The sequence below is a fragment of the Setaria viridis genome, chromosome 2 (genome assembly GCF_005286985.2).
Source record: "Setaria viridis chromosome 2, Setaria_viridis_v4.0, whole genome shotgun sequence".
Taxonomy (NCBI): Eukaryota; Viridiplantae; Streptophyta; class Magnoliopsida; order Poales; family Poaceae; genus Setaria; species Setaria viridis.
The window spans coordinates 17,316,697-17,334,736 of NC_048264.2; the positions used below are offsets into that span (position 1 = coordinate 17,316,697).

General features: G+C 42.0%; 1 long non-coding RNA gene across 3 annotated transcripts; it reads left to right on the plus strand.

Moving 5' to 3' along the window:
- The first annotated feature begins 7,851 nt into the window (after positions 1–7,851).
- On the plus strand, positions 7,852–10,892 carry LOC117845483 (uncharacterized). 3 transcript variants are annotated; one of them, XR_011897596.1, is made up of 4 exons: positions 7,852–8,145; positions 8,310–9,088; positions 9,218–9,330; positions 9,552–10,892. It is a non-coding gene; the product is annotated as an uncharacterized lncRNA (long non-coding RNA). The 3 variants fall into 3 exon arrangements; XR_011897597.1 differs by lacking the exon at positions 7,852–8,145 and having other exon boundaries at positions 8,152–8,786; positions 8,939–9,088; XR_011897595.1 differs by lacking the exon at positions 7,852–8,145 and having other exon boundaries at positions 8,152–9,088.
- The last annotated feature ends 7,148 nt before the right edge of the window (positions 10,893–18,040 follow it).

An 18,040-nucleotide genomic window follows, 5' to 3' on the forward strand; every position in this document is an offset into this window, starting at 1 on the left:
GCATTTTTATTATGTGAGTTTTATTGATGACTTTAGCAAATACACCTGTATCTACCTCTTGCGCCACAAATCAGATGTGTTTAAAGTTTTTTCAAAACTTCCAAAATTTAGTAGAAAGAAAATTTGGTAGGAAGATCATTGCAATGCAATCTGATTGGGAAGGTGAATATGAGAAGCTAAAATCCTTCTTCCAGAAGATAGGCATATCTCATCACATCTCTTGTCCTCATGCTCACCAGCAAAATGGATCCGCTGAGAGGAAGCATAGGCATATTGTAGAAGTAGGCCTTTCTCTTCTTGCAAATGCATGTATGCCTCTTAAGTTTTGGGATGAAGCGTTTCTCATGGCCATGTATCTCGTAAATCTACTTCCTAGGAAAGTTATTGATTTCCGCAAACCAACGAAACTTCTTTTGAAGCAAAAACCTTATTACAGTTCCTTGAGCATATTTGGATGCGCATGCTAGCCAAACCTTCACCCACTCAACTCAAAGAAACTTGCCTTTTGATCAATTTAGTGCACCTTTCTTGGTTAAAACTCCTTGCACAAAGGCTTCAAATGCCTTCACATATCCACGGGATGAGTTTATATATTTTGAGATGTTATTTTTGATGAAATAGTGTTCCTTTTGCGCAAAGTTGCATTGAAATAAGGGGATTTCAAATTGGTAAGTGCAAGGTATGGTTTACTTCAATTTGGTATCCATTGCATAATTGAAATTAGCATATGTTCTTGCTCTTGCATTGCATCCAAGAAAGTAGTTGATTATGTTGTCATCAATCACCAAAAAGGGGGAGATTCTAAGAAACATAGTCATTGAGACTAATGTGTTTGCAAGGTGAACCTTTTAGGTGTTTATAGGCCCTAAGGATGAATTCCAAAGCCATCAAAATAGAAGAAAATGAAAGACGTAGAAGAATTCTATGGCATCCAAATGACAGTAGTCTTTTTCTAAGGCGTACAAATGATGGTATTGGAGCCAGGACAAAGACACGTAAAGACTTGAAGGGAATCCTACTGGAATTGAGAACCAACACAATTCACTTATAGTGATGACTAGGAATGTCACCAAATCAGTCAGTGACCATGGACAACAGTAGGGCCAAGATAGCATGCACTGTGACCATCGAATCATTTGGTTTCAATAGTGGATCGCCACCGAATAAATCGGTTGTGATCAGCTTGGCTTGCGATAACCTCAGATTCAGCTCTGGAACTTTTCAAAGTTATTTCAGGCCTCATCAATTCATAAGATGGGAACAGTGATAAGAATAGCAAATCAGTCGGTGAGGGAAGGCAGGTGAAGACTGCGGCTCAGAGTCACTAATCCATTTGGTGTTGTTCAAGATGTTTCACCGAATCAGTCAGTGATACATGGAGCCCAGGTGTCAGTTGCTCCACGGCTAGCTGAGGTGGCATGCGTCGATTCATTCAGTGCTACCCCCTGCGTACCACTGAATTAGTCGGTGATATGCAGAAGGTTATAACAGCTATGTAATGGCTAGTTCATCGACTTGGGGCTATAAATACCCCCATTGCCCAGCCATTTCATGAGTGTTAGAGCTTGGAGAAGCTATAGTTTCATATACATATGTGTTCTATCCACCAAAGTGCTCAAGAGAAGATTAAGGCAATTAGCATAAGACTTAGGTCTTGATTAGTGGTAGTTTAGGCCTATTAGCACAATGCTTTAGGGGTTAGCCTAGAGTTAGGCGTGGTTTGCACACCTCTTTGTTCTTGGTGCTTGCGCACACCAAGAGTTGTAAATCTGGAGCTTGTAAGTCTTGCGAAACCCTCCAACCACGTTTGTGGAGTGGTCGCTGGTGCATTTGAAAGGGAGGAGAGACCCTTGGCATCCAGGAGAAGCTAGCCGGAGACCCACTTGCGTGTGGGGAAGGCTCGTTGGCTATCCTACGGAGTTACTTGACCGAGGAGCTTATGTCAGTGTTTCATACCCGGCAACTTACCGAGGGGTATCTTGAGGTAGTAGATTGGTTGGTGGGGGGTCGCTGGACCTAGAGCTTGATGGTAAAAGTGAGGATATAAGACACAAATTTATACAGGTTTGGGCCACTAGAGTAGCATAATACCCTACATCCTGTTTGAGGTGTTGTATATTGTGTCCTACGCTTGGGTGTTGTTTGGTGTTCTTGGTTTAGGTTCTGCTCTGAGGTGGTTCTGCCGATCTAGGTACCTCTACTCTCCTTTCGGGATTACTAGTCAGTTACAAGGTAAGAGTCCTAGTAGAATTACAAGGTATGAGTCCTAGTAGGATTATAGGGGAATCCTAGTAGGAGTCCGTCTTCTTTCTTCCTTGTGGGTATGGAGGATCTATCCCCGACAAGCCCCCGAGTGCTTCATAGTTGAATGTAACAGCCTTTGAGTACTTTTCAGATCCTCCCCAAGTAGTTTAGCTCTCCTCGAATACTTTGTCGTGCTGAATCTTCAAAGTGCTTCAAGGATGCTACGAGGCTGTGATGTGCTCAAGCCCCAATCTTCTTGATATCGTAATGGTCATCTTTGGAATGTGATATGGAGGGTGGTGAAGTGGAAAGCTTTGCTTTCTGATAACTCGGTAAAAATCGTCGTGTCACCACACCAAGAGTTTATCTTCTTTACTTCATTTACCTTTCGCATTTATTATTGCACTTATATTCCACATTTACTTTTCCTAGAATTGCCATGTTTAGTTTATAGGATTGGAACCTCTAGGGTGCAAAGCTCTTTTACGGTAGAGATAGAAACACATAGAAAAACCTAGTGCACATCTAGATAGAAATTGAAATAAGTTTTTATATGTGCGTGGAGCCTTAAATTTTAGAACACCCAATTCGAACCTCCTCTCTTAGGGTGTCATGCGACAATCCTTGATAGCCCAATCTGATCTTGCTCTACCTCCCGCAATCCTAATTTCAATCTTATCTCGGGCCAAATCATAGTAGGATTACTTAGTCGGTTACCCCTGCCTTCCTTTATAGGTGGTTCTGTCGATCTAGGTACCCCTGCCTTCCTTTATATCTCCATGGGGTGGGATTACTCAGTCGGTTACAAGGTAGGAGTCCTAGTAGGATTAGAAGGTATGAGTCCTAGTAGGATTATAGGGGAATCCTAGTGGGAGTCCGTCTTCTTCCTTTCTTGCGGGTACTGGGGATCTATCCCCGATAGCTTATGCCCTTGTGCGGGCATTCCCTGGAGAGGGGCACCAACAACAAGGACTAGTGGAAAGCTTTTCTTTCCGATACCTTGATAAAAATTGCCGTGTCACCATGAAGGCAATTTGCCTTCTCTACCTTATTTACCTTCCGCATTTCTTATTGCACTTACATTTCTCATTTACCTTTCCTAGAATTGCCATGTGTAGTTTATAGGATTGGAACCTGTGGTGCAAAACTCTTTTGCGGTAGAGATAGCAACACATAGAAAAACCTAGTGCACATCTAAATAGAAATTGGAATAGGTTTTTATATGTGCTTGGAGCCTTAGTATTTTAGAACACCCAATTCACCCCTCCTCCTAGGGTGTCACGGTCCCTTCACCACAGCCCAGTCCACCATCGCCACATGCTCATGAGAGTGCGCAACGGGAGGAGTTAGCCGGTAGGTGAATCGAGGAGGATCTTCCTCAGGATTCCGCACCTAGATCCTCTACACCAGCACATAGATCCAGTACAGTACGTTCCTCTTCAACGACTGCAACTTCTTCACCAAGGATTGCTGCATCTTCTCCTCAACATCAACCTGAACCTGAGCTAAGGTGCACAACACGAGGACAGCATGGTATAGTAAAAGCAAAAATACCAACTGATGGCACTGTACGGTATGGTTTCTTGTGTAAAATAGGTGAACATGAGCATTTGCAAGATGCTCTAGGAGATCACAATTGGAAACAAGCTATTCAGGAAGAGTTTTCAGCCATGGTCAAAAACAAGACATGGCATCTTGTTCCTCCAGTTAAGGGACAGAACTTGATTAATTGCAAATTAGTGTACATAATAAAGAAGAAAGCAAATGACACAATATATTGGTAGAAAGCCATGTTAGTTGCAAAAGGATTCAAGGAAAAGGTGTGGAATTGATTATAAAGATATGTTTAGTCCTGTTATCAAGATTGCCACTATCAGGTTAGTTTTGTTCATAGATGTATCAAGAGGTTGGGTTGTTAAGCAATTGGATGTACAAAATGTGCTCCTTCATGGTGTTTTGGAAGAAGAGGTTCACATGAAACATCCTTAAGGTTTTGAGGATAAAAATAAGTCCCAATTCGTTTGCAAGCTTGACAAGGCCATATATGGATTAAAGCAAGCACCTCAAGCTTGGTATTCTAGATTGAGTTCTAAGCTTTATGATCTTGGTTGTAAAGGTTCAAAGTCAGATACATCCCTATTTATTTATCAGAAACACGATGTAACTATTTTCATGCTTTGTTGATGATATCATAGTCACCGGTTCTTCTCAAGATGCAATTTCAACATTATTACAAGACCTGAAGACAGACTTTGCAATGAAGGATTTAGGGGAATTAAATTTCTTCCTCTCGGCATTGAAGTAAAGAGGGAAAGGCAAGGTGTTGTTCTTTCACAAGAGAAGTATGCCTCTGAGTTACTTCAGCGAGTAGGAATGCTCAAGTGCAAGCCCTGTTCAACACCATTGCCTACCTTGGAAAAACTGCCAAAATTTGAAGGAGAAGCCTTGAGTGATGAACATAGCACAAGGTATAGAAGTATAGTTGGTCCTTTGCAATTTAACACTCACTCACCCTGATCTAGCTTTTGTTATAAACAAGGTCCACCAAATATTGCAAGCGCCCACAACTACTCATTGGACTATTGTGAAGCGCATTTTGAGATATATTAAGTTCACATTAAATCTTGGTACGACAATAAGCAAGTCTAACTCAACATTGGTGAGTGCATTCTCAGATGCAAATTGGGCAGGGAATGTCAACAATCGAAGATCAACATGAGGTTTTGCTATTTTCTTCAGACCAAACCTCATCACTAGAGTGTTAGAAAGCAACCAATAGAGCTCGTTTAAGCATAGAGGCTGAGTATAAATCATTAGCAAATGAAACTAAGATAATTTGGGTTGAATCACTTCTTGCAGAACTCTGAGTCAAGCAAGATCAGACACCATGCCTTTGATGTGATAATTTGGGAGCCACCTATCTATCAGCTAACCCTATCTTTCATGCAAGAGTTAAACATATAGAAATTAATTTTAATTTTGTTAGAGAAAGAGTTGCATAGAAATTGTTGCTGGTTCAACTCATACCGTCCAAGGATTAAAATTGCAGATGGTTTTACCCAAGCTTTAGGCGTCTAGGCATTTGATGAATTTAAGCGCAATATGAACTTGAAGATAAAAGACAAGTTAGATTGAGGGAGGCTGTTAACTAATATGAGTTGTACTAGTTGCATGTATCTCAAAGGTTGTTAGCATTCTTTCCGATATCTCTTGTAGATAGAGTCCCATCTTTGTAAACTTGCTTTGCAAGATTGTAATCCTAACAAACCCTATGTATATACCACGCTAGGGGCTATTCCTAGCTTATATAAACACGCAACCATAGAGCTCGGATGGCTAACCACGTTCAACAAATTTCACACTCCCGCCTCCCCTATCGGTTCCAAGGACACCATCATTGCTGGATTCCTTTCCCTTCCCGTGACCGCTCCCTCTCTAGTCCGGCCAAAGAATGATTCTTGCACCACCAAAATTGCCCAACCACCATCCTCCACCACGATGGTGGGTGCTGCTATTGCTGCCTTGCCATTCCACTTATTGCCCGCCACTACTGCCAGGCAGCAACCTCCCTATACATCTACCCAACTCGAAATCGCAAATCCTAACATCACCGGCATTGCCATCCTATGACTAGAATCACATGTTACTTTTACCATCCTTTCTTACTTCTTTCCCCCGTGTTCCTTTTTTGAAAATTTGGTTATCCAAAACATGTACCATTCCCACTCAGGAAGGACTCTCACGTTAGTGCTATGCTATACCGAGAGCACTCTTGCGTTTCGGCAAAACCTTTTGAGTAAATTGCACCCACCATACAATAACTTGGGAGGCAGGTGCAAATTGGTTCAACAACTTGAAAAATGCTCAATTTAGTACAATAACTTATCAAGTGGGTGCAGATTGGTCCAACAACTTGTAAAATGCTCGATTTAGTACAATAACTTGTCAGGTGGGTGCAGAAAGGTCCAACAACTTGTAAAATATTCAATTTAGTACAATATCTTAGCAAATTGGTGCACCTACAGTTTAAAGATTACAGTAATAACATATTAGTTAAAGTATATGGATATATGAATTGTTCCAAATAATAATTCTTAGGTTTTTATCAATAAAAGTTGTTGATCATGATCAGGTTGTTGCTTCTCAACTATGTACATAGGTTCTTTGTTCATTATTTAAATTGACACAAATTTTAGAATTACTCTATTGGCATTATCGAAAGAGTAAAGTCAATAAGAGAGATCATGTGACATTAGATTTTTTCTGCACTTTTGCTCTTGTATTCAACAACTTTATAGAAGTACATTTGTTTCATTCTTTTACCTTATTTTCCGTTTCTAAATAAGTACTCCCACCATTCCAGAACGGGTTCAATTCTGATTATGTTTGTGAACAAATGCCCATCCCAAAAGAATGAAATTCTAGCAATATCTAGACAACAGTTTGATATATAGCTAGAATTGCATTCTTTTGGGACGGAGAGAGTACATGTGCTTTAAAAATATATTTAAGTCAAATGCCTAAAGGTATTGTTAGTATATATTAACATATTGATATTTTTTAGATGAAAAATACACGGTGTTCGCCTAAACAGTCGTTTAAGCGGTGTCTAAACAGTGAACGGAGGCTAACCGTTTTGTTTAGGCTTAAACCGTCCATTAAACACAAATAGACTTAAACGGTCAAAAACAGGATTAAACGGGCTAAACGACCTAAACAAAATGGTATTAAATACCATTATACATGCTAAACGGTCATTTAACACACTGTTTAGGTGAACACTGTCAATTCCACTTGAATTCTTACTTCCATAAATATATATACTTTAGTTTTCCCATAGATATTATTTATATTTGGTTTGTTGCATGCATGAATATATGTACTTGGTCTTTTATATGCATAAATATATATACTTTGTGGAATGCTTGACCTTTTATGAGCATGATTATGTATAATTTAGTGATAAAGTGCAAAACTGTTTAGACCGTTCAATTCCGTCTAAACACCATTTAAAGCATCTAAACACTAAATAAAAAGTGGCTGACCGAAAATACATATAATCAAACATATAAAAAATAGTAAAGGTGATTATCAATATTGAATATAAAAATAAATATTTCCAATCAAAATTAAGTAACGTATAAAAATAATTAAAATGAAGATATAATATTAATTTCCTAAACTCTGAAGGTTCTAGTCTCGGCCAAATATATTTTCATTGCGATGTGAATATCAATGATTAAATAATTTTTCATAATTTGTTCCAACCTGAATATATCCTAACCCAACATTAGCAAATGTGTTGGTTGTTATAACATTTGGACCGCAAATACACCAATATACCAATTTATTGCACTAAATTGAGCATTTTAAAAGTTGTTGAACCACTATCAAATTATTGTTTACAAGTTGTTGGATCAATCTGGACCCACGTGATAAGTTGTTGTATGGTGGGTGCAATTTACTCAAAATTTTTTGATGGGGTTTTGTAAATTTCGAAAAAATCAAATGCATACTTTCCAGAAGTAACATGGGTCCGTGTTAGCCCATTTCGCTGTTGTGTGCGCCCACTGGCCCAGCCCACTCCATGTGCTCGCAGCTCGCGTTGGCTTTGTCTCCCTTTCTTCGGCGGCGCGGGCATCGTCCTCGTGCACGCCGTCACAAAAGATTGCAGAGGAAGCCTAAATCCCAAATCCCCCATCTGCAACCCCAAATCGCTAATCATATCGCCTACCCACTTCAAGCCCTCTCCATTCCTGGCTGCTTTTCTCTCCGTCGGCATGCGGTTGGGTCGCGGGGCTGTAGGCGGGCGGTGACGGGCACAAGCCGCACCCGACGCGCACGGCAGCCGGGCGGCAGGCCCGAGGAGACGCAGGGCACACGGCAGCGAACGCCCAGAAGGTAAGCACATCACGCAGGGGCCATGATTTGTTTGTACTGTCACGCTATCTCCGATTTTCGAGTGCCAGGGCCATGAGATCATTTCGCACACCCATTCGAGGGAATAGGATTTGAAGGTGGCTGCCGGATCGGCGATTTAGTATTGTTCTTGAATCTTGATGTAGATGGAACTGGAAGTGTTTTGGCATATCGACAAGGATCACGGCAGTAAAGTACTGTCGATGCCAATTTATGGTGGCAGATGGCTTAAAGATTACGACAGGGGAGGAGATGAAGAGAGGAACTGGGGAGTTTTTAGAGGGGTATAGGAAGGTGTCACTAGCCAGGAGCTCATGATAGTCAACGGCAGAGTCTGAAATGTCGACAGAAATTATTTGTTCCTTTCTCTTCATTCCAAATGTGCTCCACTGGTAACTTTCCCTTTCTAATCTCAAAACATTACTAGCTTTTCTCATATCAGCTTACTTCAAAACTATGTAAGGGACCTACGATTTAAGTGACTTCGAGACGTGCTATGATTAGGCTAGGCCTGTGCTCGACAAAACCCCCCAAGGCAAGTATCATTTAACAAGCAAGCGTACTGCTCTTATGCAAAGCACCTGGTGAACCTGCTGGCATTGTACTCTGCAGTCTCAAGAAGGGTTGGTTTTATTCATTGCGTTGTGTTCCTGGCATTTTATTCAGATATGGATTAGCTGAATTTGTGCAATACCTTGATGTCTTTCGCTGTCATCAACTAACCCGTTTGATGTTTTTCCATATCATCTACTCACAAGTTTGGTCAACCTATCAGGTGGAGAACAATTCGTGGTACCACTAATCTCAACTGCTATCCTCCAGCACCAATGCCTATATGAGAAACAAAGTCAACAAGCGATTGCCTCCACCAATAACTCACCCAAATTTGGATAAGTTTTGAGGAACAAAAATACAACTGATGCAGGTAATGTTTCAAACTCCAAAAGGTATCATTGACCGTAGCGCCTCTGGAGGTGCTGCCCATGCAGACCATCCGCAATCTCGCTTTTCTGAGTTTGTGAGCATCGAGCCGCTCACTTTCTCAATTTCACAGGAGCCCAGGAGAGATGATGGTCTGCTTCGGCTTCGCATTATAAAAAGAAATTGGAAGGCAGCAACACAAGCAAGTTCCTGGTCCTCCAATGGCCATAATAAGATACAAAATAGGTATCCAACTAAGCTACAGCTAGCCTTTCCTTAGTTTCCTGTGTTTCAATGGCCATAATAAGATACTACCTCCATCCATAAATATATGATGTTTAGTACAAGCTATTTAGTTCAAACATGAAATAATTTGCTTGCCCTAAACGTCATGTATTTGAGAACGGAGGATTATTACAAAATAGGTATCCAACTAAGCTACAGCTACCCTTTCCTTACTGTGTCAGCTGCCCTGCCAAGGACAAACTCTGCGTGACCTGTTCGGAAAAGGGACATAATTCTCATGATTGCCCCATGAAGGATCGAGAGGAAAAACTCATATGCACTATCTGTAACAAGGTTGGTCACTATTACTTGCGGTGCTGCCGACTGAATGTGTCTGAGAACCATGCTTGCCATCGTTGTGGCGAAAAAGGACACTACGCCAGTAAGGGACCCATGCATTGTGGTGATAAGTTCATTTATACGGGCCTCAGTTGCTCCAGCTGTGATACAAACCATTTGCTTGGGAGATGCCCTATGAGCAACATTACATGTTTCCTTTCTGAAGGTAAGGATTGTGTCCCTGCTCAATGTCACTTAAGTCCAATACTCACTGCAGTAAATCAGCACTGTCGAGAAAGCTTCCGAGGTACTCTGAAAGAGGGGAGAACAGTCACACGACTCGATCCACCCAGCGGAATAGAGCTATATGATGATAGCCGTGAATGCCAATTGAACGGGAATAATGAAATGGCACCCAAGGTCTCAAGCTGCAGCCTTGGTGAGCCAGTCAACCGTGATGGGGGGAGCCCCATAAAAACTCATGTACTAGCTGCTGACAAGAACAACCCTGCAACTACGACGGATGAGCCACTAACACCAGCGTCAGGATTCACCTGCTTAGACTGCCATGAAGACAACTGCCACTCTGCAAATAGTTGTTCTAAAAAGAAGTCACCTAGAGAATTAGAGCCATATGATTGTAACCATGGATGCCAATCTATGGGGGCTAGTGAAATGGTGGTACCCAATGTCTCAAGCATCAGTCCTGTTGTGCAAGACCGATGTGATTGGGTGAGCCCCATAATAACTAAGATACCAGCCTCTGAAGACACCAACGCTGAAGCTATGACGGATGTGGTGCAAACAAAAGTACTAGTAGTCACCTGTTTCAGCTGCCATGATGAAGGCCATTGGGCAAGGAATTGTCCCAAGAAGAAGGCACCTAGAAAATTGGTTCATTGTGGTGTCACCTGCCTAAATTGCAATGGCAACCACTACACAATTAGATGTCCCAAGAAAAAGAAGCCTGGTGAATTGAAGCTATGTAATGTCACCTGCTTAAGGTGCCGTGACAAAGGCCACTTTGCAGATAGGTGTCCTAAGATGCAGCAGCCTAGATAATTGGAGCCATATGATGAAAGCCATGGACATCAATTGTGATAGGAAGAGCCTATCGTAACTTGCTTACTGTAAGCCTGTGTTGTTATTGTTGCTGCTTATGCAGGCATAAGTTTGATTGTTGTAACAATTGGGATGGTACATATAAATCATAGTGTCACATGAATGAATCTTTTTGAGTGGTATACTTGGTTTCAAGTATTTTATTCATGGTATGTTTTATCTGGCTACTCGCAAGCTGGGAGGCTTGTTAATGCTCTTGTTTTGCACCACCATTGGATATACAAGACCTCGTTCTTGTTAGGTAGAGCTGTACACTAGTACATTTTTTATCGAGTAATTACATCCACCATAGCAAAATGTACGAATATATACGCGAATTTGTCAAATGTGTGCACATGCACACGGTCAAATGTACGCTACATAGATGTATTTTGCCATCATGGTAGGTGAAGTGGATGGTTTTATGCATATAACCTCTATCTTTAATCCCCTTTTCATCTAATAAGGTACTTTCACCTCATATAAATTGTACATGTCTGGTATATAGTCTGCGATAGGCTGCCGTCTCAAGGGTACGTGTATGAAATCTTGCTTTTGGACTGTTGAAAAAGAGATTAAGTATCTGAGAAATGTTTACTGGTTAAAATCTACAATTATTTATATGGTAACAGGAGTATTTTTTTTATTACTGTGCGAGTGCATTTTCCATCCTTCGTGCTATTGGCAAGATTAAAGTTTGATATTTGTGTGTACGTGATTCTGATGGCTTTTTTCTCGGTAAACTGACAAGATTATTGTGGTTCGAGAAAACAATACCTAGCTTCAATGTTGCTTGGTGCTTGGAATGATGCATTTATATCTCTTACAGACTAATGTTTTGTTGCTTTCTATGGCAGACAGAAGGATTAGGAAGTAACACACCTTAACCCAGTATCCTTTTTCTCGACTGAACACCCCCATGAACATTACCTTGAGCTTGAAAGCAGCCGAAAGACAACCATTGTTTTTGCCGCAGCTTGAGCCCTTCATTCATTTGTTGAATTGGATTGTGTGCCCGCGTGAATGAAGGTTGAGGTTTAGTGTGTGGACTCATCATTTGTCTTTCTGTTTCCTCTTATTATTGTTTAATCAGGTTTTTGGCACGAGACTGACTCAGTTTTTGTCAAGACGAACAATGCCATGACAGGTGCTATAAATACTACAAACATTCTAAATGGTTCTATTACTGTGCTTGACAAACTTTATCAGCTTTTCTAATTTATATTCGCCGATGTTAAAAAAAAAACATGAGCTGTGCGCATGATTAAGACTAGTCTTTAATGAGAAGGGGACAAAGATATGGGGTTATGTGCATAAAACCGTTCATTTTACCCGGTAAAATAGCGTACATTTGACCGTATATGCACACATCTAACAAGTTCGTGCACCTGTTCATACATTTTGCTACTTATTGGATCAAAATGATACAACCACCTGTTCATACATTTTGCTACTTATTGGATCAAAATGATACAACCATACAAGTTGTTATGTGGTAGGTGCGATTTACTTTTTTTACCTACACTACAATTTTTTCAACCCTAGCTAAGCATGTTGGGGCTTCGGCATGAACCAGTGAGGGTGGACGCTTCCGGTTGGCGCTGTATGCAGGTAAGCCATTGTCGTCGGGGGTACGCCATGGCAACTGATGATGGATAGAGTCGCTGAATTGAGCTAGCTTGTTTGGTTCGACCTATAGGAGTTTCAGCCAAAGTGAACGAAATTCTCTTCATCACTAAAATTAAACACTTCTATGTATTCAATCAAGGGCTAGCCTATTTTAAACACTTCTATGTATTCAATCAAGGGGTAGCCAATTGATATTCTTCCTGCGATTGTTGTAACATCTAGTCGCCAGCGCTAATTGGTTATAGCGATCACTACATGTTTTTTCAAAAGTAAAATACAAGGGCGGTTCCTTAACCTGTCACGACGTGTTATCTAGGTCTCGAAACTTTCAAAATGCATTTTCAGCTCCATAAACTTGTCTTAAGATGTTATCTGGGTCCATAAACTCTCAAAACACATTTTCTAGGTCCTCCAATTTGTCTCAGGGTGTCATCCAAGTCCTTAAAGTCTCAAAGTGCATTTTAAGATACCCAATCAAGCGCCAAGCAACACATGCGTGATCACTAACATAAGGTGGTTGTGAAGGCAACAAGCGAGGAGAAAGCATTGCCATCAGCGACAGTTGACAAGTTTTAAGATTTGAAAATGTATTTTGAGAGATTAAGGACTCGGATGAAACCCGAGGACAAGTTTGGGAGGCCTAAATATGCACTTTGAGAGTTTATGGACCCAGATGACACCATGAGACAAGTTTGGATACCTGAAAATGTATTTTGAGAGTTTAGGGACCCAGATGACACCACAAGATAAGTTCAAGGACTGCCGGTGTATTTTACTATTTTTTCAGTCTCCAACAAACATTATATTTTCGAACCAAAACACTACCTCAGACACCCCCCTCAGTAGGTTGCCGAGTCTAAACACCGACAGCTAGTGTGCCAGGTAGGGGATCTCACCGAGAATCCACTGGCGAACTCGATGGCACAAGTCATCATCAAGCCAATCGTCACGTTTGAAGTAGGCGCGACGTTCATCTTTGGCTCCTGGTGATTAGGACATCACCTGCTCAAATACAACCACATTAGCAACTTTTGATTTAAAGATGAAATAATTCTTTATCATGATTGTATTTGATACATTTGATTAATTGATGCTGCACCATGATGTGTGTTCATTGTCATTTTTAGAAATACATACGTGGATCAAAAAGAGCGTTAAACATACATGGAAGGCATGGAGGGCCAAAGAAGTTGATTGGAGGCTAAGTCCAAGTATTCCCAACGTCCTCCACCAGGCCACCACGTCATTTTTGGCTCAAGGAAAGAAAGAGATCCAATCCAACACATTTTGGGGCTGGATTCGGACTGCAGCACTGCGCCAACTTGCGACGGCCGCCACGACCTCATCCAGACTCTGTTTTGGGAGTTCAAGTACTAATTGGAATCCTTATGAAGTCTATTTTCATATGGATCTAGACTCAGGTCCATATCTATTCTGAGGCAGCCACAATAACCGAATTAGTACAAAGAGGTTTTCTGTCCAAAGGTGCTGCGTCGCCTTATTTTGGTCTGATGGGTCGTATATCAAATTGGATCCATTAGGGACACGTCCTAGGGTTGGAGCACGACCCCAACACCCCCCTGGTCGTTCTCCTAGGTATTAATAAGGATTAGAGCTGCCACAAATAGATTGGGTTTTGTTTTGTTGAAAGTTTTGCCATTGCTACTTTCTTGTAGACACATGTGTCGATTAGACCATCCGTTCTACTCGATTCAGAACCCCAACTTTGTGATTTCAGATTGGCTCTTATCTTCATATTTTGCAATTGAGTTGCTTGTTCTACTTGTTCTTGCTTGTTCCTCGATTGCTTGCAGGAATTAACCTAGTGGTTTGGTTGATCGTGCTCCACAAGATTGCGGCGACCATTAGAGGTGGTGTATCGGTTGCTAAGGCGCAGCATCCTTGGATGGTTGTAGTCAGGCCGTGAACGTCGTCTCCATCCTCAAATCGAGTTATCCACCTTCTCTCATCGAAAGATCGGGATTCAACCCAATAGGTTCCTATCAATTGGTAATCAGAGCAAGGTTAATCGGTGAGAGACTTCTAATTCTTTGCTGTTTTTAATCTCCTATAGTCCAGAAAAAGCCAAGAAAAATAGTAGATTAGTTCTCCATAATCCCCAAAACCCTTTGACCTTGATACTGTTACTGCTTAGTTATGGCTTATTGAATTAACGGTTGCATTGTCGTGTCAAGTTGCTGGTCTTAGCGTCTAGTCGTTTAGAGTTTCAAGTTGTAGTCACGTTTGTGTCACCATCGTAGATTTGAGTTTATTTGTTTCTCTCCATGAATCAGAGTGGATTTCCAAATTCCTTTGTTTTGTTTACCAACATTAACCTAACCACTTCCTTTGAGGTTTCATCCACATCCATCCTTCCATCTACAAAAACGAAATCCAACAAGTTGATTCTAAATATAGCCTCGAAACCTTAACTTGTGCTGTTTCCAACAGATCTGACCTTGGTCCCAAATTCTTTTTGAGCGCTTTGCAATCACCCAAGAGATTTGCGCATCTGCTAGTTTTGCAAAACAGCCACTTGTTTGACTTCGCTACTGAATCACCCTTCCCAAGAAAACATTTAATTGCTGTAAGTCGCTTGTTATCTTTTGTTGCAAAATTTCAGCTACTTGAAAGAAAAAAAAAGAAAAGAAGGATAGAAAGAAAGAAAAGAAAGATAGAAAGAAAGAAAAGAAAGAGAAAGAAGAAGAGCAGGGTTTTTCTTTTGTTGTTATTCCTCCCTTTGTGATCCTTCTTTGCTGCAGCTTAATGACTTCGTTTCCCATTCGGACTCCGCAATGCGACCACTGTTTATCAGGCGGCCCTGTCCAAATTATAATCCGATACAGATATGATCGAGGATCTCGACTACTTCTTGGATCCGAGCGAGGAAACTCCTTTATCAGGTCCGCAACAGGGCCTGGTAATCATATCAACTCCTCAAGGTAGATTCATCTACTAGCCAACATGAAGCTACCTGCTCTTGCCAAGGATGACGATTCATGCCTCATCGACACTCTCCCGTACCAGTAGGGAGCTCCTCTGTCACCCACCTACGAGGAAGGCAGCACCATGGAGGTCATCACTTTAAGCTCGGGAAGCTACTCTCCAAAGCGAGAACTCTTCGCGATCTTTACTTGACAAGAGGACAAAGAAAAAGAGTTACAGGACAGAAACTCACAACATGAGTGTCACCCAGATGACGTCTCGCAGGATGAGCTCACTACCAATGTTATCAGAGAAGAGACCAAAGCTTCAAGAATTTGACGACAAGCAAGAAACACCGTAAGAGCAGAGCGCCACCGCCACCTTGCAGCGGATCTACCAATCTAGAACCTGGATAACTCCTTTGAAGTAGTTCAAATGCGTCACCATCGTACTCCTCTAGATATCATCACGTCTATTGATCTCATCGCCCGTGCGATGCCCCAGAACAAATACACTAGACAGTTGGTTGAACTAGCGAAACTCGCGTATGAACAACTCGATAAGCAGAGTTCGATACAGTTAGTCCAACGCTCCATATCCCAGCGAAGTTAACATGGTAGTAGCCATAGAAGCCCTCCATCAAGACAAAGTTAAATCGGAGGCACCAGACCAAGCCAAGCTGGAGCTAAAGGTGTCGATGTTTAAACCTAGCAACCTACCAAGGGAGTACCCGAGGTAGAGTTTTGGTTGGTGGGTGTCGCCAAAATCAGGAGCTCGATGGTGTACGCAGGCACGCGATTTAGACAGGTTCGGACTGCTAGATCGCGTAATACCCTACATCATGTATGTTATTTTTTGTATTGGATTGAACTTGTCTTGAGGAGGTCCCTACCCGCCCTTATATATTGGGGGAGCAGGGTTACAGGGTAGTTGTTTTACAACAGTACTAGTCGGATTCGACTACTGATTACTACTCTAACTAGGAAGAGTAGTTTCCTTGTCCTTGACTAGTCCTCTGGAGTTCCATGTAGACCACGCCACCCTGTATCACAGTCTCCATGTCTTGATACGTCTCGGTGTACTTCTCCACATGTGGATACATATGAACCTTCTGGTAGGCCCATGGATGTATGCCCGACAAGCTCCCGAGTACTTTGTAGTCAAATGCAACAGTCTCAAGTACTTCTGCAGATGTGGTTCGACTAGTTTCTGGTGCTCTTTAAGTACTTCTGTTGTAACTTAGTCTTTGAGTACTGTCATGAGGCTGGAAGGTACTCTTAGCCTCATCTGACATTGTTTCTGGAAAGTCAGTCTTCAAGTCTGTATATGGAAGTGCGATGAAAATCGTACTCCATATGGAGTAGCCCCCGAGCCTTAGGTTGAATCGAAGAATCAGGCTAAGGGTCAATCTACATTTGTTCCATCTTTGTCTTGATCTTGAAGAAAAAGAAATTTTCACCCGATGGGCACGGTATATGCAGCCCTCGAGCCGTTACATGACTAGTTTCGGGAGGTATAAGGGTCTTTCAATCTGTTACCATGACCTTTCAGCTTCTGCCAGTTTGAAAAAATCTGTCTTGCGCCAATAAGGCCGTAATTGCCGCTAATTAGCGAAAACATCGGCCCATTAGCCGTAGAGACTCCTCCGCAGTTATAGGGGATAGGGGAAAGTTATCCCCTACCCTTACGCTGTCATTTGCATATGTTAGCCTATTCCTCAAAAAACCCTAACTTTTCCTCGAGCGCCGCCGCACACCATTCGTGAATCGCCTGCGCTGCTTCCCCACACTTAGTCCCCAAGCGTATGCGCGTGAAGCGGCTCGTGAAGACCAGGATGGGGAAGAAGCTTGAGGGTTCCAAGAAGGGGTCCAAGGAGGGTTCCAATAGAGAGACTTGTAAAGGTGAATCCAAGAGGGAAACTCCTAGGAAGGGGAAAGAGCCCCAACTGCCGCCACCAAAATGTGGAGAAACGAACCAGACTGCGCCACCCAATCAAGCCATGGTGTGGAAAAGGTCGACGATGAAGGAGGCGGAGATCCAGGAGTTGGTCGATGCCAAGCTGTTGAAAGATAAAGCGACCTTAGGCTGGAGATCATCCTATAACAACTCATGGATGTTCGAGGCACACTCCAAGGAGACGGTAACTTTCACCCAATTTGTTGAGCGCGGGTTTGCCATCCCAACTTCTAATTTCTTCTGGGCCTCCTAGATTACTACTCTTTTCAACTTGTCCACCTAAACCCAAACAACATTTTTGCACATTTTGATTTTCATCCACTTGTGCGAGGCCTTTTTGGCGATCCAGCCCTATTTCAGTTTGTTCCGCAAGTTGTTTCACCTCAAACCGTAGCCAAGTCAAGAGAACATGCAAGTCATTGGAAGGGCCGGCATTCAAATCCGTGAGCAGTACTCTGATATGTATTTGGAGTATAAGCTGGTTGCGTCCCATGGTGGCTGGAAAGATAAATGGTTTTATGTTGAAGATCACAAGCCATCCTTGCCCAAGATCACTGGACACTGCCCAAAGTATAGTAGCCGGTGGCTCGACGAGCCGACTACTGCTGATAGTATGCAAGTACCCGATCTGCTAAACAAGATTGCTGAGTTGAAGAAGAATGGGCTAACGGGAGTAGTCGTAGCCGCTAGCTTTCTGAAGAGACGGGTATAGCCATTGCAACTCCGCCAAACCTGGGGGTATGAGTACTCTAGGCTTGATGACCCATCGAGAATGTCGGTG